Source organism: Elephas maximus, chromosome 21 (genome assembly GCF_024166365.1).
Source record: "Elephas maximus indicus isolate mEleMax1 chromosome 21, mEleMax1 primary haplotype, whole genome shotgun sequence".
NCBI classification, from domain to species: Eukaryota; Metazoa; Chordata; class Mammalia; order Proboscidea; family Elephantidae; genus Elephas; species Elephas maximus.
The window spans coordinates 36,059,155-36,085,098 of NC_064839.1; the positions used below are offsets into that span (position 1 = coordinate 36,059,155).

The 25,944-nt window shown below is 40.5% G+C and overlaps 1 protein-coding gene across 2 annotated transcripts in view; it reads left to right on the forward strand.

Moving 5' to 3' along the window:
• Positions 1-10,885: 10,885 nt before the first annotated feature.
• Positions 10,886-25,944, forward strand: part of WWP2 (WW domain containing E3 ubiquitin protein ligase 2) — a 165,639-nt gene continuing 150,580 nt past the window's right edge. Inside the window, exons 1-2 of one of the 2 annotated variants that reach the window (XM_049863730.1) lie at positions 10,886-10,962; positions 19,891-19,999. The gene's annotated coding sequence lies outside the window, so the exon portion shown is untranslated. The remainder of the gene's footprint in view (positions 10,963-19,890; positions 20,000-25,944) is intronic. The other variant, XM_049863731.1, reaches the window with a different exon arrangement.

Here is a 25,944-nt window from a genome sequence, read left to right on the forward strand (position 1 = left end):
TCCTAATGTTGAACCATCCCTGCATGTTGTTGTTAGGTGCCCTTGAGTCAGTTCCAACTCATAGCGACCCTATGCACAACAGAACGAAACACTGCCTGCTCCTGCGCCATGCTTACAATCATTGTTATGCTTGAGCTCATCGTTGCAGCAACTGTGTCAATCCACCTTGTTGAGAGTCTTCCTCTTTTCCTCTGACCTTGTACTCTGCCAAGCATGATGTCCCTCTCCAAGGACTGATCTCTCCTGACAACATGTCCAAAGTATGTAAGAGACAGTCTCCCCATCCTTGCTTCTAAGGAGCATTCTGGTTGTACTTCTAAGACAGATTTGTTCGTTCTTTTGGCAGTCCATGGTATATTCAATATTCTTCGCCAACACCACAATTCAAAGGCGTCAACTCTATGAATCCCACTTGGTGATGGTGAATGATTTTTTTGATATGTTGTTGAATTCTACTGGCTAGAATTTTGTTGAGGATTTTTGCATCTAAGTTCATGAAGGATATAGGTCTGTAATTTTCTTTTTTTTGTGGAGTCCTTACCTGGTTTTGGTATCAGGGATATGCTGACTGCATAGAATGAGTTTGTGAGTATTCCGCCCTTTTCTATGCTCTGAAATACCTTTAGGAGTAGTAGTGTTGATTCTTCCCTGAAAGTTTGGAAGAACTCTCTAGTGAAGCCACCGGGGCCAGGGCTTTTTTTTTTTGTTGGGAGTTTTTTGATTACCTTTTCAATCTCTCCTTTTGTAATGGGTTTATTTAGTTGTTCTACCTCTGTTTGTGTTAGTTTAGGTAAGTAGTGTGTTTCTAGGAATTCATCCATTTCCTCTAGGATTTCAAATTTTTTAGAGTACAATTTTTCGTGGTAATCATTTCAATTGGGTCTGTTGTAACATTGCCCATCTCATTTCTTATTTGGGTTATTTGCTTCCTCTCCTGTTTTTCTTTTGTCAGTTTGGCCAATGGTTTATCAACTTTGTTAAGTTTTTCAAAGAACCAGCTTTTGGTCTTGTTAACTCTTTCAATTGTTTTTCTGTTTTCTATTTCATTTTCATTCTGCTCTGATTTTTTGCTTTCTTCTGGTGTCTGAGGGTTTCTTTTATTGCTCTCTTTCTATTTGTTCAAGTTGTAGTGATAATGCTTTGATTTTGGCCCTTTCTTCTTTTTGGATGTGTGCATTTATTGATATAAATTGACCTCTGAGCACTGCTTTCTCTGTGTCCCAAAGGTTCTAATAGGAAGTGTTTTCATTCTCATTAGATTCTATGAATTTCTTTATTTCATCCTTCATGTCTTCTATAACCCAGTTGTTTTTGAGCAGGGTATTGTTCAGTTTCCAAGTGTTTGATTTCTTTTCCCTGCTTTTTCTCTTATTGATTTCTACTTTTATGGCCTTATGGTGAGAGAAGATGCTTTGTAATATTTCAATGTTTTGGATTCTGCTAAGGCATGCTTTATTACATAATATGTGGTCTATTCTAGAAAATGTTCCATGTGCACTAGAAAAGAAAGTATACTTGGCTGCTGTTGGGTGGAGTGTTCTGTATATGTCTGTGAGGTCAAGTTGGTTGATTGTGGCATTTAGATCTTCCGTGTCTTTGCTGAGCTTCTTTCTTGATCGTCTGTCTTTCACTGAAAGTGGTGTGTTTAAGTCTCCTACTATAATTGTGGAGCTAGCTATCTCACTTTTCAATGCTGTTAGAATTTGTTTTGTGTATCTTGCAGCCCTGTTATTGGGTGTATAAATATTTAATAGGGTTATATCCTCCTGGTATATTGTCCCTTTAATCATTATATAGTATTCTTCCTTGTCCTTTGTGGTGGATTTAACTTTGAAGTCTATTTTGTCAGAAATTAATATTGCCACTCCTGCTCTTTTTTGATTGTTGTTTGCTTGATATATTTTTCCATGCTTTAAGTTTTAGTTTGTGTCTCTAAGTCTAAGGTGTGCCTCTTGTAGGCAGCATATAGATGGATCCTTTTTCCAGTCTCTGTCTCTTCATTCATGCATTTAATCCATTTACATTCAGTGTAATTATAGGTAGGTATGAGTTTAGTGCTGTCATTTTGATGTCTTTTTCTATGTGTTGTTTTCTTTTTCCCACTTAATTTTTTGTGCTGAGTAGTTTATCTTTATATTTTGTCTTTTCCTCTTATTTGTTGTCATTGATTTTGTTTCCGCTGAGTCTCTATTTTTTCTTATATTTTATTTTGATGAGCAGGATAGCTAGTCTCCTCTGTGGTTACCTTAATATTTACCCCTATTTTCTAAGTTTAAACCTAGCTTTTATTTCTTTATATGTGTTGTCTTCCTCTCCATATGAAAGATGTATGAATACATTTTTTAGTCCCTCTTTATTGTTTTAATTTTGTTTTCTTCTACATAACAACATTGCTGTTTCCCTGTTTTGAGCCATTTTTATCTTGATTTATTTTTGTGATTTCCCTGTCTGGGTTGACCTCTGATTGCTTTGTCCAGCGTTCTAGTCTTGGGTTGATACCTGATATTATTTATCTTCTTACCAAAGAGCTCCCTTAAGTATTTCTTGTAGTTTTTGTTTGGTTTTTACGAATTCCCTAAACTTCTGTTTATCTGGAAATGTCGTAATTCCACCTTCATATTTGAGACACAGTTTTGCTGGATATATGATTCTTGGTTGGCAATTTTTTTCCTTTAATGATTTATATAAGTCATCCCATTGCCTTCTTGCTTGCATGGTTTCTGCCGAGTAGTCCGAGCTTATTCTTATTGACAGTCCTTTGAAAGTGACTTTTTGTTTATCCCTACCTGCTCTTAAAATTCTCTTTATCTTTGGTTTTGGCAAGTTTGATTATAACATGTCTTGGTGACTTTCTTTTTTAAAATCTACCTTACGTGGAGTTTAATGAGCATCTTGGATAGATGTCTTCTCATCTTTCACAATATCGGGGAAGTTTTCTGCCAACAAATCTTCAACAATTCTCTCTGTATTTTCTGTTGTCCTTCCCTTTTCTGGAACTCCAATTACTTGTAGGTTATTTCTCTTGATAGAGTCCCACATGATTAAGGTTTCTTCATTTTTTAAAATTCTTTTACCAGATTTTTCTTCAAATGTATTGGTGCCAAGTGCTTTATCTTCAAGCTCACCAATTCTGCCTTCAACTTGCTCAATTCTGCTCCTCTAACTTTCTATTGAGTTGTCTTATTCTGTAATTTTATTGTTAATCTTCTAAATTTTTGATTGCTGTCTCTCTATGGATTCTTGCAGCTTATTAAATTTTTCATTATGTTCTTGAATAACCTTTTTAATTTCTTCAACTGGTTTATCTGTGTGTTGCTTGGCTTGTTCTGTGTATTGCCTGATCTCCTTCCTAATCTCATTCCTGATGTCTTGAAGAGTTCTGTATATTAATCTTTTGAATTCTGCATCCAGTAATTCCAGGAAAGCACCTTCATCCAGAAGATCTATTGGTTGTTTTGAGAGCTTGTTGAGGCAATCATGGTCTGTTTCTTTATGTGACTTGATATTCACTGTCATCTCTGAGCCATCTATAAATTACTGTATTAGTTTAGTTTATGTTTGCTTACTGTATCCTGGCTTATTGCTTTGTTTTGTTTTGATATGCCCAAATGGGATGCTTGAGTGAGCTAGCTTTATTATTTTCACCTTTGAAGCTCTGATGTCCTGTCACCAGATGGCTAGATCTGTTATCAGGTATATCAGTCTAGGAATCCATTCACTTTTCATGTACAAATTCAGCTCGTGTGTCCAGGTAGCTGATCATCAAGTGTGTGGTACAGGCTCTGTCCTAACGTCTTACAGGGGCAGGGGTGACGAGTTTAGGTACCGGTATCTGGCTGCAGCAGGGGCCCACGCTCTGAACAAGCTAGTGGGCTGAGAATTGTCCACAGAGTGTCTGTGAGGAAAGTGTGTCCCCATTCCCTAGAGCATACAGGTGGGTGGGTTCTGCAGACGGACCTTGGGCACCCAATGCTTTTGGTTGTAAGCACTGGGAGGTACCAGTTAGCCTTGGGCCCCTGTCCCAGGTGGCTAGGTGACCTGAGTGGAGCCACCTGTCCTTACGCCCCTGATGTGAGTAGGTGAAAACCCTGTTTAATAGGCAAAGCAGTGTCAAGTATCAAACATCCACCTTTTCACTGCACAGCTGAAATGGTTGCAGTCTGCCAACTGCGCCTATTCTCCTGAAATAGGCCCACAGAGGACCATGCGGGGGGAAAGGTATTCAAAGACCGTGGACTGTTTATGCCTGGACAGAAGCCGCTTCTATCCTGAGCTCCCCCAGTTAGTGGAGCTGGCTAATTATCTTTTCCCCCAGTTGTGAATTTATTCCTACTCCAAGGCTGGGAGGATGGCTCAGGTCGCTTAATAGTGCCTATCTCAGGCCCAGGTAAATTAATAGCCACTGAAGCCAGTTTGGGGGCTGGGGCGTGTTAAAATATATGCAAGTACTTAGCTTTTGCCAAGAGTGCCGTTCTTCTCTGGCTTCTGACGTGTGAGTAGGCTGTGAGGCTGGCTGCTTCTCCCTGAGGCAAGTGTGGCTGAAGGCTACTACAAGCCCACCGCAGCCGCTTCTGGGAATGGTGCCTGAGGGATCCTGGTGATTCAGCCTCGGCAACTCCTCTCCTCTTCTGAACTGTCTCTCCCTCCCCCACCACTGAGTCCATTTTTTCACTTAGTCTTTGATGTTCAGGGCTCCTAAAAAAATTTTTTTTTTTTTTTTTAAATATCATCGTCTCGCCTGTTCTTTTGTGTCTTTGTTGTAAGAGCGATCACAGGAAGTGTCTGGCTATTTCGCCCTCTTGGCTCCACCTCTGTACATTGTTTTTTTAGACATAATGTTATTGCATACTTTATACAGTATTGTGTAAACATAACTTTTGTACATGCTGAGAATTTAAAAAAATTGTGTGACTCACTTCATTGCGATATTTGGTTTACTGAGGTGATCTGGAACTGAGCCCAAAATATCTCTTAAGCACACCTGTATGTATACATGTATATATGTACATATGTATATATGTATATATATGTATACATACACACACACCACTTGCCATAGATTTGATTGACTCATGGCAACTCTCCATGCATGTCAAAGTAGAACTGTGCTCCATAGGGTTTTCAATCGCTGATTTTTTGGAACTGGATCACCAAGACTTTCTTCCAAGGAGCCTCTGGATGGATTCAAATCTTCAACCCTTTGATTAGCAGACAATCTTGTTAATGGTTTGCACTACCCAGGGACTCCATGGAATTAAAACAAAAAAAAATGCCCTGTTGCTATCAAGTTGATTCCGACACATAGTGACCCTATAGGACGGATTAGAACTGCCCCATAGAGTTTCTAAGGAGTGCCTGGTGGATTTGAACTGCTGACATTTTGGTTAGCAGCTGCAGCTCTTCATCACTATGCTACCAGGATTTCCTCATGGGATTAAAATAGGGTTTAATAAGAGAGGGGTTAGGACTGTAGCTCCTGGAAAGTCCATCTCCTGGATTTGGAATGAGAACGAAAGTAGAGACTAAATGCTCAACCAATTTAAATTAGTATGTATAATAGGATTCCTGCAAATGTGAAGAACCCAAAATAATGGAATGATTAGTGCACAGTAAAAATACTTAAGGTTAATTAGCTTGTCAAAGCTGAGGACCTAGACCATCAGTAAAGAATGTTGATTTAAAATGCTTTTGCTAATGTCAAATGGTTCTATCTACTCTATAGATTAAGTGAACAGAGACAGTTTGGTGTGGTGAGGCATTTTACAAGATGTAAGCAGCGGTTTTTGAAGCTCTTCTACTTTTGCTTTATGTCACAAGAACACATGCTCTACTAACATTGGGATTTTTGTGTTTCTAGAGCCTAGAACAAAAAGCAAAGATGTCACTTTGAAGACTAAGGTGTGCATGACCTAAACCTTGGTATTTTCAATCACCTCATATGCATGTGAAAGCTGGACAATGAATAAGGAAGACCAAAGAAGAACTGACACCTTGAAATTATGGTGCTGGTGAAGAATACTGAAAATACCATGGACTACCAGAAGAATGAATAAATCTGTCTTGGAAGTACAGCCAGAATGCTCCTTAGAAGGAAGAATGGCGAAACTTTGTCTCATGTACTTTTGACATGTCATCAGGAGGAATCAGTCAGTGGAGAAGGACACCATCCTTGATAAAGTACAGGGTCAGGGACAAAGAGGAAGACCCTCAACAAAATGGATTGTCACAGTGGCTTCAACAATAGGCTCAAGCGTAACAATTGTGGCGATGGTGCAGGACCAGGCAGTGTTTCCTTCGGTTGTACATGGGGTTGCTGTGAGCTGGAAGTGATCCAAGACACCTTACAACAACAATAAGAGAGTCTAGAACAGCATCTGGCACATAGTAGAAGTGTCAGATTTAGCAAATAAAAATATAAGATGTCCAACTAAATTTAAATTTCAGATAAACAATGAATACTTTTTAAGTATAAATATGTTGTTGTTGTTGTGTGCCAAAGAGTTGATTCCAACTCATAGCAATCCCATAGGACAGAGTAGAACTGCCTCGTAGAGTTTCCTAGGCAGTAATCTTTATTGGAGCAGATTGCCAGGTCTTGTCTCCTACAGAGTTCCTAGGTGGGTTATAACTGCCAACCATTCATTTAGCAGCCTAGCACTTAATCATTGTGCCACCAGAGCTCCTTAGTATAAATATATCCCATGCAGTATTTCCCCCACTTGTCTGTCAGTTTGTCATACTGTGGGGGCTTGTGTGTTGCTGTGATGCTGGGAAGTATGCCACCGGTATTCAAATACCAGCAGAGCTAACCATGGCAAACAGGTTTTGGCTGAACTTCCACACTAAGACAGACTAGGAAGAAGGACCTGACAGTCTACCTCCGAAAAGATTTAGCCAGTAAAAACCTTATGACTAGCAGTGGAACACTGTCTGATATAGTGCCAGAAGACGAGCCCCTCAGGATGGAAGGTGCTCAAAAGAGGACTGGGGAAGAGCTACCTCCTCAAAGTAGAGTGAACCTTAACGACATGGATGGAGTCAAGCTTTCAGTACCCTCATTTGCTGATATGGCATGACTTAAAATGAGAAGAAACAGCTGCAAACATCCATTAATAATCAGAACGTGGAATGTATGAAGTATGAATCTAGGAAAATTGGAAGTCATCAAAAATGAAATGGAACACATAAACATTGATATACTAGGCTTTAGTGAGCTGAAATGGACTGGTATTGGCCATTTTGAATCCAACAATCATATGGTCTACTATGCTGGGAACCACAACTTGAAGAGGAATGGCGTTGCATTCATTGTCAAAAAGAACAACTCGAGATCTATTCTGAAGTACAATGCTGTCAGTGATAAGATAATATCCATACACCTATAAGGAAGACCAGTTAATAAAACTATTATTCAAATTTACGCACCAACCACTAAGGCTAAATGTGAAGACACTTAAGATTTTTACCAACTTCTGCAGTCTGAAATTGATCAAACATGCAGTCAAGATGCATCAATAATTACTGCATATTGGTATGCAAAATTGGAAACAAAGAAGGATCAGTAGTTGGAAAATATGGTCTTGGTGATAGACACGATGCTAGAGATCCCATTATAGAATTTTGCAAGACCAACGACTTCTTCATTGCAAATACTTTTTTTCACCAACATAAATGGTGACTATACATGTGAACTTTGCCAGATGGGATACACAGGGATCAAATTGACTTCATCTGTCGGAAGAGACAATGGAAAAGCTCAAAATTATCAGTCAGAAAAAGGCCAGGTGCTGACTGGCGGTGGAACAGACCATCAATTGCTCATATAAAGTTCAAGTCGAAACTGAAGAAAATTAGAACAAGTTGATGAAAACCAAAGTATGACCTTGGGTATATCCCACCTGAATCTAGAGACCATCTCAAGAATAGATCTGACACATTGAAAACTAATGACCGAAGACCAGATGAGTTGTGGAACGACATCAAGGACATTACATATGAAGAAAGCGAGAGACTGTCATTAAAAAGACAGGAAAGAAAGAAAAGACCAAAAGGTATGTCAGAAGAGACTCTGAAATCTGCTCTTGAATGCCAAGTAGCTAAAGCAAAAGGAAGAAATGATGAAGTAAAAGAGTTTAAATAAGATTTCGAAGTGCGGCTCGAGAAGACAAAGTATGATAACAACATGTTCAAAGACCTGGAGATGGAAAACAAGAAGAGAAGAACATGCTCTGCATTTCTCAAGCTGAAAGAACTGAATAAAAAATTCAAGCCTTGAATTGAAATATTGAAGGATTCTATGGTGGAAATGGAAGACCTGGTTGTGTAGTGGTTAAGTGCTACGGCTGCTAACCAAAAGGTCGGCAGTTCAAATCCACCAGGCGCTCCTTGGAAACTCTGTGGGGCAGCTCTACTCTGTCCTATAGGGTCACTATGAGTTGGAATCGACTCGACGGCAATGGGTTTGGTTTTTTTTTTTATGATGGGAATATTAAACAACTCAGGAAGCATCAAAAGACGATGGAAGGAATACAGAGTCACTATTCCAAAAAGAATTGGTTGACGTTCAACCATTACAGGAGGTACCATACGAGCAGGAACCAATGGTACTGAAGAAAGAAATCTAAGCTGCACTGAAGGCATTGGTGAAAAACAAGCCTCCAGGAATTGGCAGAATACCAACTGAGATGTTTCAACAAATGGATGCAGTGCTGGAAGTACTCACTTGTCTATGCCAATAAATTTGGAAGACATCTACTGACTGGAAAAGATCTATATTTATGCCTATTCCCAGGAAAGGTGATCCCACTGAATTATCAAACAATATTATTTATATCACACACAAGTAAAATTTTGCTGAAGATCATTCAAAAGCAGCTGGAGCAGTATATTGACAGGGAACTGCCAGAAATTCAAGCTGGATTCAGAAGAGGATGTGAAACCAGGGATATCATTGCTGATCAGGTCAGATGGATCCTGGCTGAAAGCAGAGAATACCAGAAAGATATTTACCTGTGTTTTATTGACTATGCAAAGGCATTTAACTCTGTGGATCATAACAAATTATGGATAACATTGCAGAGAATGGGAATTCCAGAACACTTAATTGTACTTATGAGGAACCTGTACATAGTTCAAGAGGCAGCCGTTTGAATAGAACAAAGAAATACCATGTGGTTTAAAATCAGGAAAGGTGTGCATGAAGGTTGTATCCTGTCACCATACCTCTTCAATCTGTATGCTGAGCAAATAATCTGAAAAGCTGGACTATATGAAGAAGAACGGGGCATCAGGATTAGAGGAAGACTCATTAACAACATGCTGATGCAGATGAACAACCTTGCTTGTTCAAAGTGAAGAGAACTTGAAGTATTTACTGATGAAGATCAAAGACCACAGTCTTCAGTATGGATTACACCTCAACATAAAGAAAGCAAAAATCCTTACAGCTGGACCAATAACCAATATCATGATAAATTGGGAACAGACTGAAGTTGTCGGAGATTTCATTCTACTTGGATCCACAATCAACACCCATGGAAGCAGCAGTCAAGAAGTCAAAGGAAGCACTGCACTGGGCAACTCTGCTGCAAGAGACCTCTTTTAAGTGTTTAAAAACAAAGACGTCAACTTGAAGACTAAGGTGTTGCCTAACCCAAGCCATGGTGTTTTCCATCGCCTCCTGTGCATGTGAAAGCTTGACGATGAATAAAGAAGATCGAAGAAGAACTGACGCCTTTGAATTGTGGTGCTGGAGAAGAATATTGAACATACCATGGACCACCAAAAGAATGAACAGATCTGCCTTGGAGAATGTACAACCAGAATGCTCCTTAGAAGCAAAGATGGCGAGGCTACCTCTTACATACTCTGGACATGTTATCAGGTGGGATCAGTCCCTGCAGGAGGACATCATGCTTGGTAAAATAGAAGGTCCTTGGAAAAGAGGAAGACCCTCAAGGAGATGGACTGACACTGTGGCTCCAACAATGGGCTGAAGCATAACAACGATTGTGAGGATGGGACAGGACCCGGCAGTGTTTCGTTCTGTTGTACACAGGGTCATTATGAGTCAGAACCAACTCCATGGCACCTAACAACAGCAACAACATGAAATATCCGGGACATACTTAAACATCAGATGGGACATACACACAAAAAAGTGGTGTTTATAGTGGTGGAGGACATACTTAAATATCAGATGCGACATATACAAAAAAGTGATGTTTATAGTGGTGGATTATTCAATAGGCAAGGTATGCAGGGTTTCACTGGTAGATGTGGTAGAGTCGGTTTCACTACATGATAAAATTGTTCAGTACAGAGTAGCAAGCATAAGTAAGTTTGTGCTTACTTTGCTTACTGGGTCATTCACTCCTGTCAGGGAGTGTGCATTTGTAAAGAAGCTTTGATTCTGCAGGAAGGTGTTGTGGTGTTGGGAAACAGACAGATGCTAGCCATACCTAGAAGCAGAATCTTTTATGTGGTGAAAACATGTGAGATTTGTTCTCTACTGATGATCTGGTAAGCAAAGTAAGTACCATGCTTACCTTGCCTATCGGATAATCTGCCCTGATGTAACTGGGCATCCTGTATTTTTCTGGCAACCTTACTTCATTGAATCTTTTCCTCTCACCTGTGCAGGGGGGTAATGATAATACCCGCCTCAACAGGATTGATGGGAACGGTAAAGAGACACCTGGCGCGCAGTGAACCCTCAATTCATGACTGCTAGGGGAGCAGCCTGCCGATGGAAAACCCTCACACTTTGAAAAATACTAACAATGAGAAAGTCTTTCCAAGACCAAAAACACCGCTGCCAAGCTTCGGCTGCCCACACCTGCGAGCCCGGCCAGCCTCTTCCGAGTCAGGTGACCGCGCGCTCTCACGTGACCCTGCCCGAGTGAGGGCGGTGGGAGGCGGAAGTGGGAGAGGAGTTGGAAACCGCTTCTGTGGTCACGGCAGGTAGTGAGCGCGGGCGTGGGCAACGCAACCGGCTGGCGGGCGGCGCGGAGCGGGCGGGGGGCGACAAGCGGCACGGGGTGGACCGGGGGCGGCGCGGCTCGGGCGCCGGGGGGCGGTGGCTTCCTGTGGGAGGGGCCTGGCGCGGCGGTTCCGGCCTCCGAGGAGGGGTGTCCCGGCTCCTGCCCGAGTCGGTGGGCGCGCCGCGGGCCGCGCGCGGGGGTTTCTCGGTGGAGGGCGCTAAGGCAGCCAGGGGTGCAGCGGGGAGCAGGTCATTCCGAAAGATGAGGACCTTAGGTGCCCAGGGATGGAAAGGAGTGACCTTTGTGGAGGGATCAGGAGAGGAGGAAGGGGTGCTTTGCAACTGGGCTAGAACAGGGTGCGTGAGAATGACTTGGAGGGAAAGAGGGAGAACTGGATGAAGGTGCTTCCTGAACCCCGTCTGAGAGTCTCTTTCTTTCCTTCCTCTTTGGAAATGTTTGTTACCAGAGACTTTGATTCCGGTTCCGTTCAGTTTATAAACTTAAGGAGGCATCATACAATCTTGATCATTTTGCTGTCCTCACCAGCCCTTTAGTCCTGCTTGGTAGGGTTTCCACGTCTTGGGAACCTAGCCTTTCAGATCATCTTTCTTTGAGATTTTCCCAGATCAGGTCATGGTCAAGGCTTTAAAAAAAAAAAAAAAAAGTATGGGCACTTTGGCGGTAAAATGGCTTTTAGTCTAAACTGTTGACCGCAACCCAGCCCAGCATTATCTCAGCAACATAGTGTCTGCTGAAACCTGGGACGGAGGAGTGTTCACCTGTACTGCTTTATGACTTTTCATTTTTCTTAGGTCTAAATTATTCAGCCTCCCTTACCACGTGAGTCCTTATCTTGACAAACTGTAACTAGGTAGGGGTGACTGAGAGGTCTGTGTTGTGTTTGCGAGAACTCTGGCCTGAATCATGATTTTGAGGTTAAATATCTGCGTTAAAGCTCTTCATCCCTCCTCTTTCTCTTCACGTTTACCGAAATTTGCAAAAGGGAAATGAACTTCATGGTGCAGTGTAACTGCAGGGAATGTTCAAACTGGACCTTCACAGAAACAGGAATCATTTTGGGTTACAAGTTGGGAAAAAAGTACTTACGTTTATGAGTCCAAGTTTTTGGAGTATTTGACGAACATATTTAAATTAATTTTTGTAGCAGTCCTGTGAGTTAGGTTGGAAAGGTGTTATTCCCATTTCACAATGAACACAGGCCTAAGAGAGATGAATTGATTGTTAACAATTTATTGCTCGCTCTTGTTTGCTGTCCCTTTCTCCCTTTTAACCAGTTGTCATTGAGTGGATTAGACTCATGGCCACCCCATGTGTTGCAGAGTAGAACAGCTCTCCACAGTGTTTTTAAGCTGTGACCTTTCTGAAACAGATCACCAGGCTTTTGTTCTGAGATGCCTCTCCATGGGTTCAAACCGCCAACCTTTCAGTTAGTAGTCAAGAGCTTAACCATTTGCTATCCAGGGATTCCTCCTTTCTCCCTACTAGCCTACAGATACCTCAAGGATAGGGTTCATATCTTATTTGGCTTATTTGGCTGCTAGCCTTGGGTCTGGCATGTTGTAGGCACTTGGCAAATGTTTAGAGAATAAATTAATTTCTAGACGTCACACACTGGTAAGTGGCAGACAAGGGATTTGCACTCACATCGTCTATCCTTGCTCTTATCTGATAGGCTTGCTATTTTCTATTATTGATCTATATGAAAATGATAGGCATGGGAGAAAGGCTTCATTTGGCTTCTCAGTCTCTTCCACTACTTTCCCATTTACAAAGAGCTTATACAAACATCTCATTTAATCGTCACCAGGATCCTGTGAAGGTAAATATTGTCCCCGCTTGACAGATGAAGAAGCCGAGACTTAGAGATGTTTTTGCTTTAGGTCCCAGAGCTAGTGAATGACTAAGCAGGGAGTCATGCCCAGGTCATTTTATCCCCAGAGTTGTTCTTTTTCATTTATGAACATAATAAAACATTGTTTGAAAATATTTTTTTCAAGTATAAAAATACGTGGCATTTTAAGGAAAAACACTAATAATAAAGGTCACAGCAAAAATCATGCTTATAGAACGTGAATAATGGAGGTTTAGAAAACCCTGTACTGTGTCATAAAACCAAACCAGACCTGTTGCTGTTGAGTCGATTCCGACTCATAAAACCCAGAAAAACCTTATTCCGACTCAGAGCAACCCTATATATAGGATAGAGTAGAACTGCCCCGTAGGGTTTCCAAGGAGTGAATGGTGAATTTGAACTGCCGACCTTTTGGTTAGCAGCTGAATGCTTAACCACTGCGCCACCAGGGCTCCGTACTATGCCACAGTTGGCTCTTATTTCAGGGAAAATGTTGTTTTCATTCAATGACTATAAGTGCCGACTCTATGCCAGGCATTTCTTTGGAGTTGCGTTGTCCAGTATGGTGGGCACTAGCCATATGTGGCTGTCCAGTGTTTCAGATGTGCTGTAAGTATAAAATTTTGAGTATTTAGTATAAAAAAAATAACACATCTTTTTGGTATTTTTGTATTATTTGCATTACAATATGTATAGTGTAGATGTTAACATTTTGGATTTATTGGGTTAAAGGTAGATCTTAGACAATGAAAAGTTACATTTGTGGCTCCCTTTATATTTCTGTTGGACAGTGTTCTAGACGCAGGGACTACAGCAGTACACAAGAGAGGCAAAAATCCCTGCCCTCGTGGATCTTAAATTTTAGGGGGGAAAGGCAGAAGCAAAACAAAGAAGTAAATATATATTGTGAGAAAGCAGACAAGAGGAATGTGGCGTGTTGGGTGGGGTTGCAGTTTTAAATAGGGCATGTAGAAAAGCCTCCCTGGGAAGGTGATGGCTGAGTAAAGATCTGAAAGTAGTGAGGGAAGGAGTCATGTGGCTAAGTGGACTCATAGTGGTCTAGGCAGAGGGAACAGCAAGTTCAAAAGGCCTAAGAGGGAGCACCCCTAGTACGTTTGTGGACCTTCCAGGAGCCCAGTGTAGCTGGAAGGAAGTGAGGGTGGGGGATAGGGAGGTATTGAGGGGCAGAGGGAGAGATGGGCAGGTTGTTCAGGGCCTTGTAGGCAATTGTAAGGATGTCGATTTTCACTCAGAGTGAGTTGGGGCCATTGAGGGTTTTGAGCAGTGGCGTGACATGATTTATCCTACGTTTTAACAGACTCACTTTGGTTGGTTTGCGAAGAGAGGGTAAAGGGAAGCAAGGGTAGAAGCAGGGAGAGAAGTTAGGGGGCTATTGCCATATCCAGGTGAAAGATGGACCAGAGTGGTAGTGATGGAGTGGTGAGAAGCAGTTGGATTCTGGATATATTTTGAAGTATAGCCAAAAGGATTTGTTTATGAGCTGAGTTGGATATGGGATGTGAGGGAAAGAGAGGGGTCAAGGATGACTCCAGGATCTTTGGCATGAACAACTCTAAGAAAGGAGCCAACTAACTGAGATGGGGGAGACTGCAGGAGGAGTTGGGTTGGGACTCAATTTTGCTCATGTCTGTTGTAAGATGCCTATTAGAAATCTAAATGAAGGAGTCGTGGGCAATTAGGTATAGAAGTCTGGCAGCAATCCTGGGCTGGAGATAATACATGTGGGAGCTGTTAGCATATGGATAGTATTTAGAGTTAGGAGAGTGAATGAGGTCACCAAGGGAGTACTGTAGATATATATCCAAGAGGAGTGCTTCCTGTTCGAAGTTAAATTTTGATATAAAATCTCAACTTAGACTATTATACTAGTAGACGTTTTAAGTACATCAGAGCATTGTAGGATATCTCTGGGAACTTGATTTTCTCTCCATTTTGCTTTTTGTTTAGAGATTCTTTTGAAAACCACAAGCTAATGGATCTCATTTTTCTTGAGGAGGCTACTCTTAGAAGTGTGCATCTGAGGAGGCTACTCTTAGAAGTGTGCATCTTTGTAGTGCCCCTGAAATCAATTTCAATGCCAATTTCTGGAATTAATCTGGCTTTCTGGGTTGACAAACAATTTGGAGACTTCCAGGAAGGATGGGTAATGGGTTTTTAGAACTTTAAAATGTTGGTTTTCCCAAACATGTATTGAGCGGATATTGTTTGTTAGACATCCTGCCATTTTACAGATTTAAAAAAAAAGCAGAACCCCACTGAGGTGAAGTGACCCGAGTGAGGTCATGGAGTTAAGCAGTGAAAGAGCTAGGCTTTGAATCTTGGTCCTCTGAGTACAAATTTGTTGCTTCGATCTGTATGCTAGTGTGGTAGTGGGTGTATGAATATAAACTTCCCCGGGAATCCATCAGTGAGCTGCTTTTAAGGGGCTTTGAGTCACTTCAGTCTCTGATGGACTCTGGAATTTCTGAGAGTTAGGAAGAAAGGGAAAAATCTTGTTTCTGCTAGCAGACAACCAACTAGAATCTTTTTTAGAAGGTTGCAGCCCCTCTCTCCTCCTAATCTTTCCCAGTTTGTAAACAGACAGTGATTTAAGTCAAATGTTAATAACTACTTCTAGGAAAACCCCAAATACCAAGCAAGACTGGGCGGTCCTGACCTAGGACAAGGTCTCTTCCTCTGTGTCACCCATGCCTTTTGCTTCCTGTTTTGTCCTGCGATCTGCTTTCCAATCTCTTTATTATTAACCTAATTCCCTTGCACTTCCAATGATGTAACTCCCTCCCCTTCTCACTCTTTTTACATGCTTCCGTCTTTTGTACACATGTCATTTGGCAAAGTTCAGTTCGGTTTGATTGTTTTTCAGTATGGGCCTTTGGAGAATGAAAAGTAACTCAATGCTGGACAGAGGAAAGAAGCCAACAAAAAAAAGTTAGTGTAGCAAACTGGAAAAGCATGAGAGTGTGAGGGAAAGGAGGAATCTTTTGGACAGACCCTTCTCTTGCACATCTTGCTAGAGGTGGATGTGGAGTTATCCATAGTTAGAAATAAGCAACTCTGTCTGTTTCTACAGCTGGTTAATTCTGCTGGGGAGTCACCATTCCTACTCTTCCCTGGCTCACCTCTACACAGGTCCTTCCGGCTTGAGATCAGGACTCAGTGGTTTCTTGACTCAGAGCTGGGTCAAGAATTTCAGGAATTGAGGTTCCAGCTATCCCAGGGCCTGTAATTTCAGCATCAAGAAGAACTGCTTTCACTCGTAGTTAATATTTGAAGAACACTTACTATGTCCTGGCAGCTTTACCTGAACTCATTTAATCTGTACAATAATTTCATGAGGTTAAGTGTTTTTAGGTTCATTTCACAGATGAGGAAACTGAGATCTAGAGAGGGTACCCTCCCTACCCAGCTAGTGAGTGGTTAAGTCTGTTTGCCTCCAGAGACTGGCCAGTGGGTCACTTCATCTCAGATTCCAGTTCTTGCTGAGGTTGAGTGGTCAGAACGATTAGGTGCTGTGGTTGCTTTCTCCTCTCCACCTTTTCAGGGGTTTATTTAAAGAGGTATCTCTGAGGAAAGTCTCTGAGCTCCTGAAGGCAACGGCCCTGTGGCGTTCACCTTTGTATACCCAGGGTCTGGCACAGAGCGGGTCTACAAGCATCTCTTGAATGACTAACCCTGCTTCAGAACTGGACAGGGTGAATAAAAGAGGTCTGGAAGAGGCATCGTTCCCCACAGCCCTTCAAGAATCCACTTGTTCTAACAACTCAAATGCCCATCAACTGATGAATGCATAAACCAAGTGTGGCATGTGTATACAATGAAATATTATTCAGCCATGAAAAAGAATAAAGTACTGATTTATGTTACAACGTGAATGGACATTATGTTAATTGAAAGAAGCCAGACACAAAAGACCACATATTGTACAATCCCACTTACACAAAATGTCCATAACAGGCAAATCCATAGAGACAGGAAGTAGATTAGTGGTTGCCGAGGGATAGGGAAAGAAGGAAATGAGGACTGTTTGCTAATAGGTGGGTGATGAAATGTTCTGGAATCACACAGTGGTGATGGTTGCACAACTTTGTGGGTAAACTAAAAACTACTGAATTGCACACTTTAGAAGGATGAGTTTTATGGTTTGTGAATTATATCTCAATAATTAAAAAATGGAATCAACCAGTCCTGTTTCCAGTGTACCCTCTGGCTCCCTGGGGGGGGGCCAAGTCCAGATCTTAGAGTAGGCAACAGCAGCCACTATCCTTCACCTCCTGGCTGCCGTGGCTCCACATGCTGTTCGGCTTCCTCTACTGTTTCCAGTTGAATATGACTGAAGGAAAGAGTCTTCATGCTTTTTTCCATTTGCATAATTTTCTCCGTACTATCACTAGTTCAGCTCCAAACATTCTGATAGAGCTAAAATACACTTCTTTCAATGCTGTCAGATGCATCATGTAATCTACATCTCCCATTTTCTTACTTAGAGATGACATCTCCTGCAAACCCTCTAATCTGGACTGGTTCTCTCTGGATCTATTGCACAACGATGCCCTGGGAAGTTTCTTCATCGTTATTCTAGGCATTCCTTTTGCCTCTCCCGTGTGGATACGCAATGTCCACTGTATTTTTCATTTATTCCCCAGTTTACATCTTTCGGTAGCTTTCTGAGAAAGGGAGCTTGGGAAGTAACTTTTATGAGACTTTGCACATCTGAAAATATTTTCTTCTCATACTTGATGGGTTGTTTTCTTACAGAATTCTAGATTGGAAATAATTTTACCTTAGAATTTGAAGGCATTGCATTCTCTTCTAGCATTCAGTATTAATGCTGAGAAGTCTTATACTGTTCTGATTCCTGTTCTTTGTAAATCTGACTGAAGTTCATATAATATTTCTTTATTCTTACGTTCTGAAATTTCACGACCGTAGGATCTAGTGGGGTTCTGTTTTTCATTCATTGTTCTAGGCACTCAATTGGGCCCTTTCTGTCTAAAAATATGTATCCTTCAGTTTAAGAAAAATATTTCGTAACAATACTTTGACAATTTCTCTGTCTTATTTTTCTGTCTCTCTTTTCTATTTCTGGATTTCCTTTACGTCAGACTTTGGGCATTTTAGACTAATCCACAATTAAAAAAAAATCTTTTCTCTCCTATTTACCATCCCTTTCTTTTGGTTCTACTTTTTAGTACATTTCCTTACTTTATATACCAGTTTTGTTTCTGCTATCAGCTTTCCTTTTCAAAAGCACTTTCTTGCTCTCTGAACGGTACTTTTTTTTCTTTTTTAAAAAATAATACTCTGTTCTTGTTTGATGTATGTAACATTTTATCTCTGAGGATATTGTATTTTGAGATTTTTTTTGAACTGTTTTAACTGAGTTCTTGTTTTAAGAAATTGAGATATAATTCACATACTTTAAAATTCACCCTGTTTTAAAGTGTACAACTCAGTGGTTTTTAGTATATTCACAGAGTGATATAATCATCACTGCTGGAATTAGAATTCCAGAATGTTTTCATTACCTGAAAAGAAACCCCATACCCATTAGCAATCACTCCCCATATGCCCCTCCCTCCAGCCCCTGGCAACCACAAATCTGCTTTCTGTCTCTTTGCTTATTCTGGACATTACCTAGTAACATCAAGATGGTATTTTGCTAACTGGATTTGGAATGCCAGACAAAGACTCACATAATAACATGGATTATTGTTAATAAACAGTGGATTTTATTAAAGACATTGGAGAAGGACAACATGGCGGTGTATCTACCATGTTTCTCCTCCTTTCCCAGTTGGCTTTCTTCCTCCTGTGCCTTCTGGAGAATTTATCTGATTGTGTTCTGGGGCCGTGAAGTGTAGATCAAGAGGCTTGGTCTTTTCCCCGTGTAACAGGGCATGTGGAGGCTTCAGTTTTATTCCCTAAGACTTAGGACCAAAAGCTAAACCAGTTGAGGTCTTTAGCTTATGGAGAACAAGCTTGTTTAAATACTACCATCAGTCAGGTTGCCTTAAGAAAGAGTCCTAGAAGACTTAAAGCTTCTAAAAATATTTTTTGTTCTTAAAGTCTATAAAAAATGGATTTCCAGCTTTTGGTGCTTTAACTCTGTGACTAAAAGCCCTAAGGCTTAATTTATAATCCTTACTCTTTCCTTCATTACTCAAGATACGATCTTTTCTTTTCCTTAAAATTATTGTTAAATTTTGAAAAAGATTCAACGTATAAAATGGTTCCGAGATTAAGATAACAAAGTCGTAAAAACCACTATCTGGGTTTAATGAATATTAACATTTTGCTGTATTTGCTTCAGAACTTTGTTATTTAAAAACATGAAATATTGCAGATACAATTGAAGTTCCCCTGGTCCCTCTCCCCACACCCCTTCCCCTACTCACTCCTCCCCTTCCCCAGAGGTAACTTCTGCTCTGAACGTGGTGTGGTTTCTTCCTGTCCATGCGTTTATGCCTTTACTATACTTGTGTGTATCCACAACAACATATATGATTATGTTGTGTAGGTTTAAATGTATACCAGTAGTATCATGCTTTGGCTACACTTGCCTCCTCCCTGCCCCCTTAGAATTACAGTTTGAAATCTGTGTATGTAGATTGAATTCAAATACTATATTGTTGTTGCTTTTAGATGCCATTGAGCTGCTTTTGATTCTTAATAACCCTCTGTGACAGAGTAGAGCTGCCCTATAGGTTTCCTAGGCTGTAATCTTTTTTTTTTTTTAAGTTTTATTGTGCTTTAGGTGAAAGTTTATAGTGCAAATTAGTTTCTCATTCAAAAATTTATACACAAATAGTTTTGTGACATTGGTTGCCATCCCCGCAGTGTGTCAGCAGTCTCCCCCTTTCCCTTTCCACCTCGGGTCCCCTGTGTCCATTCCTACAGTTTTCCTCTGTTCTTGTCTTTTCCACTTTCCTTTTGGGGAGCAGTTGCCGTTTGGTCTCATATACTTGATTGCACTAAGAAGCACATTCCTCACTTGTGTTACTGTTTGTTTTATAGGCCTGTCTGATCTTTGGCTGAAAGGTAGACTTTGGAGTGGCCTCAAGTCTGAGTTAGCAGCGTGTCCGGGGGCCAAGTCTCGAGGGTTCCTCCAGTCTCTGTCAGATCAGTAAGTCTGGTCTTTTTTTTTGTGAATTTCAGTTTTGTTCTACATTTTTCTCCTGTTCTGTTCAGGACTCTCTGTCGTGATTGCTGTCAGAGTGGTTGGTGGTGGTAGCCAGGTATCATCCAGTTTTTCTAGGCTCAGGCTGGCGGAGGGTGCGGTTCATGTGGTCCATTAGTCTTTTGGACTAATATTTTCCTTGTGTTCTCAGTCTTTTTCATTCTTCTTTGCTCCAGACGAGATGGCCGCTCGCAAGCTTTTAAGACCCCAGACACTACTTACCAAAGTAGGATGTAGAACATTTTCTTTATGAACTACTTTATGCCAGTTGACCTAGCTGTCCCCCAAGACCATGGTTCCCAACCCCCAGTCCCAGTAACTCAGTCCTTCAAAGTGTTTGGATGTGTCCAGGAAGCTTCTTTGACTTTGCCTTGGTCAAGTTGTACTGATTTCCCCTATATTGTGTGTTGTCTCTCCTTTCACCAAAGTTAACACTTGTCTACTATCTAGTTGGAGCCCTGTTGGTGCAGTGGTTAAGAGCTATAGCTGTTAACCAAAAGCATGGTAGTTCGAATCCACCAGCAGCTCCTTGGAAAATCCTATGGGGCAGTTCTACTCCATCCTGTAGAGTCGCTGTGAGTCGGAATTGACTCGACGGCAACAAGTTTTGTTTTTACTATCTAGTTAATGATTTTTCCTCCCCACCCCACACCTTACTTGTAACCAGTAAGATTGTTTTTTGTACGTGTAAACCTTTCCTTGGGTTTTTATAATAGTGGTCCTGTACCATACTTGTCCTTTTGTGATTAACTTATTTCACTCAGCATAATGCCTTGTAGATTCATCCATGTTGTGACATGTTTTGTGGATTCATTATTGTCCTTTATCGTTGCATAGTATTCCATTGTGTGTGTGTTCCATAGTTTGTTTATCCATTCACCTGTTGATGGGCACTTAGGTTGTTTCCATCTTTTTTGATATTGTGAATAGTGCTACAGTGAACATGGGTGTGCACATGTCTATTCGTGTGACGACTTTTATTTCTCTAGGCTGTATTCCTAGGAGTGGGATTGCTGGATCATGTGGTATTTCTATTTCTAGCTTTTTAAGGAGGTGCCATATCATTTTCCATAGTGGTAGTACCATTTTATGTTCCCACCAGCAGTGTATAAGAGTTCCAGTCTCCGCTCAACTTCTCCAACATATGTTCTTTTTTTTTTTTTGATTAGAACCAATAATGTCAGGGGGAGATGGTATCTTATTGTAGTTCTGATTTGCATTTCTCTTATGACTAATGATCACGGGCATTTCCTCATGTGTCTGTTAGATACCTGAATGTCTTCTTTGGTGAAGTGCCTGTTCATATCCTTTGCCTATTTTTTAAATTGGGTTATTTGTCTTCTTGTTGTTGAGGTATTGAAGTAAGATTTTAGAGATTAGACCCTTGTTGAATACGTCATAGCCAAGTTTTTTTTTTTTCCCCAGTCTGTAGGTTCCCTTTTTATTCTTTCGGTGAAGTCTTTTGATGAGCATTGGAGCCCTGGTGGTGCAGTGGTTAAGAGCTTGGCTGCTAACCAAAGGGTCGGCAGTTCAAATCCACCAACAGCTCCTTGGAAACCCTGTGGGACAGTTCTGCTCTGTCCTATAGGGTCACTGTGAGTCAGAATCGACTTGATGGCAATGAGTTTTGATTTTTTTGGTGAACGTAAGTGTTTAATTTTTAGGAGCTCCCAGTTACCTACTTTATCTTGTGGTGTTTGCATTGCTAATTATGGTTTGTATTCTATTTATGCCATATGTTAGGGCCCCTCGCATTGACCCTATTTTTTCTTCCATGATCTTTATCATTTTAGGTTTTATATTTAGGTCTTTGAATCATTTTGAGGTAGTTTTTGTGTATGGTATGAGGCATGGACCCTCTTTCATTTTTTTACAGGTGAATATCCAGTTTTGCCAGGACCATTTGTTAAAAAGACTATCTTTTCCCCATTTAATGGACTTTGGTCCTTTGTCAAAGATTTGCTGACCATAAAAAAAAAAAATAGGTAGATGAATTTATGTCTGGGTTCTCAGTTCTGTTCTATTGATCTGTGTGTCTGTTTTTGTACCAGTATTAGGCTGCTTTGACTACTGTGGCTGTGTAGTAGGTTCTGAGATTAGATAGTGTGAGACCTCCTACTTTGTTTTTTTCTTTTTTCAGTAATGCTTTGCTTAACCAGGACCTCTTTCCTTTTCATATAAACTTGGCGATTAGTTTTTCCATCTCGTTAAAGAGTGCTGTTGGTATCTGGATTGGGATTGCACTGTATCTGTACATCATTTTGGGTAGAATTGACATTTTCACAGTGTTGAGTCTGCCTATCCATGAGCATGGTATGTTTTCCCATTTATGTAGGTTTCTTTTAGTTTCTTGCAGCAGTGTTTTGTAGTTTTCTTTTTATAAGTCTTTATGTCCCTGGTTGGATTTATTCCTAAATATTTTGCCTTTTTAGGGACTATTATAAATGGCATTGATTTCCTGATTTCCTTTTTGAAGTTCTCTTTGTTTGGTGTCTAGGAATGCAACTGAATTTTTTTTTTTTTTAAATGTTGGTCTTATATCCTGCTACTGTGCCGAATCTATTAGTTCCAGTAATTTTCTTGTGGAATCTTTGGGGTTTTCTATGTATAGTATCATGGAGGAAGTAATTTTACTTCCTCCTTTTCAATTTGGGGAAACCCTGGTGGTGTAATGGTTAAGTACTACAGCTGCTAACCAAGAGCTCAGCAGTTCGAATCTGCTAGGCGTTCTTTGGAAACTCAATTGGGCAGTTCTACTCTGTCCTATAGTGTCACTATGAGTCAGAATTGACTCCATGGCAGTGGGTTTGGTTTTTGGGTTTCAATTTGGATGCCTTTATTTCTTTTTCTTGCCTTATTGCTCTAGCTAGGACTTCAGCACAATGTTAAATAGGAGTGGTGATAAAGGGCATCCTTATCTCATTCCTGTTCTTAGGCGGTATGCTTTCAGCCTCTCTCTGTTGAGAATGTTGTTGGCTGTTGGTTTTGTATAGATGCCTTTAATTATGTTGAGAAATTTCCCTTCTAATTTTATTGAGAGTTTTTTTAAAAATAATTTTTATTGAGCTTTAAGTGAACGTTTACAAGAGTTTTGTTTTTTTTTTAAATCAGGAATGAAAATTGGACTTTATCAAATGCCTTTTCTGTGTCAATTGAGGTGATCGTGTGATTCTTTTCTTTTGTTCTATTTATGTGGTGGATTACATTGATTGATTTTCTAATGTTGAACCATCCTTGCCTATTTGGTATGAATCCCACTTGGACATGGTGTATTATTTTTTTGATATGATACTGAATTCTATTGGCTAGAATTTTGGTGAGAATTTTTGTATCTGTATTTATGAGAGATATTGATCTGTAATTTTCTTTTATTGTGTAGGCAGTAATCTTTACAGGAGCAGATTGCCAGGTCCTTCTCCCACAGAGCTGCTGGGTGGGTTCAAACCACCAACCTTTTGGTAGCATTCCATTTTTAAAATATCTCACAATTTATCCGTTCCTCCACTGATGGACATTTAGATTGTTAACAGATTTTTTACTTCTATAAACATTGCTGTGTTTAACATCCTTGAACATGGTTTCTTCTGCGTGTGTTGGAGAACTTTCTCCTGGCAGATAAGTAGAAGTATAAACATTGGAGTGGGGGGGGGGGGGCGGGTAACAGTATATGTGTCTTTAACTCTATTAGAAGTTGCCAAGTGCCAGAAGCATATGAGGCTTGTCACCAATACTTATTGTCAGAGCTATAATCTCTTTGTTAATCTGATAGATAGGAAAGAGAGTTGATCTTTTTAATGTCTCACCAAAACAAATTTAGTCTATTGTTGTTAGCTGCCTTCGAGTTATCCCCTGACTCATGGCAACCCCATGTACAACAGGGTTGGACTGTTGTGATCCATAGGGTTTTTCATTGACTGATTTTTGGAAGTAGATCACCAAGCCTTTGTTCCTAGTCTGTCTTGGCCTGGAAGCTTTGCTGAAGCCTCTTCAGCATCTTAGCAACACGCAAGCCTGTGCTGACAGATAAGTGGTGGCTGTACTTGAGGTACATTAGCCGAGAATCCAACCAGGGTCTTATGCGTGTGTTTTGGATCGAATTGTGTGCCCCCAAAATATGTTTTAAATCTTAACCTCTATGCTTGTGGTTTTTGGTTGTTATACTTGTGGTTGTAGTCTCATTTGGGAGTAGGTTGTCTTTGTTATGTCAGTGAGGCAGGATTAGTGTAGGGTGTGTCTTGCTTCAATCTGTTTTGAGATATAAAAGAGATTAAACAAGGGAGCAGAGATGGGATAAGACAATGCCAAGACACGTAGAGATCTCCAAGGATAAGGACTTTCTTCCAGAGCCAATAGGGAGAAACCCTTTCCCTAGAACCAGTGCTCTGAATTTAGACTTCTAGCCTCCTAAATGATGAGAAAATAAATTTCCGCTTGTTAAAGCTACTCACTTGTGGTATTTCTGTTATAGCAGCACTAGGTGACTAAGACAGCAGGGAAGGCGCGAATTCTACCATTAGCCACTACTGCCCTCTAAGGAAGTTAAAATATAATCTTTGGAAATTTCAGAAAATTGATGCTCAAATTCATTCAGTAAATATTTATTGAGTTCCTACTAAGAATAGGCACCATTCTAAGCACCAAGGCTACAGCAGGGAGCAGAAGGGACAAAAACCACAGCCCTCACAGATCTTACATTCTAGATGGGGGAGACAGACAATGAATAATATAAGTAAATACAGTGTGTAGAATGCCAGTGATAAATGCCAAAGAGAAAAATAAGGAGGGAGGGAATGGCTGGTTAAGAAATTGACATTTGAGTAAATGTCTGAGGGCAGTTTGAGAAAAAAACCTTATGAGCTGGGAAAGGAACACTCTAGATGAAGGGTATAGAAGTACAAATACCTGAGTGAGAGCATGTCTGCATGTTCAAGGAACAGCGAGTGAGGAGCCTGTGTGGCTGGAGGAGAGTGAGTGAGGGTGATAGAAGACGGAGATGAAGTTATTGCGGTGTTGGGGGCGGGGAGAGTGGATTGTAGGGCCTCAAAGGTCATTTTAAGGGCTTTGGCTTTTACTCTGAATTAGACGGGAGGGCACCGAATGGTTTTGAACAGCACAGTGACATGATCTGGCTTACACATTTACTGTATTTTTCCCAAATAGCGTGCCCATGTAAATAACACGCACACACATATAACATGTGGAAATGATGAAATTTTGTAAAAAAAGTTCTGGCATAGTGCGCCCATGCACATAACGTGCATGTCTCACGACATTTCCAGAAGTAAATTTCAGCCTCATTCACCCTCACTCAATAGTCCAAAAATGTTACTTTTGATCATATTTGTATGATAAAAGTATCAGCCATGGTTAAGAAGTCATGGATGAGTTTGGTAGTACTCTGGTAATTGGAAAATAAACAATTGCAGCTGTGCTTTTGTTTCTATTAATGTAAGTTGATAATTATATCCCCATTGCTTTTGAGTTAATCAGCCGGAGCCTTGAACCTACTGAAGCCTATCCATAAATCATCTGTGGTCATTTGGAAGCATAAACAAAGCGAAGCCTACACTGGCATAAATGACATCAAGTAGCTATCAGTAGGAATCTTGATGCAATCTGCATTGACATAATTATCACAGTCAATTCCTGCCTTCCGACTCTGGCTTTTAATTGGGGGAGTAAACAAAGCAAAACTGATACACAGTTGCTTTTGGCTCATAAATTGAATATGAAAACCTTATCAGATCATCTTAAGTGAAACCATTAAGCTATGTTAGGTCTGCTTTTTTCATAGTCTAATTATGTCTTATTAGCACCAATGTGTTTGGTCAACGATCATAAGCCACCTTAGTCATATGCTTGTGAGAATGTAAAAAGACCTTTGCTTCTTA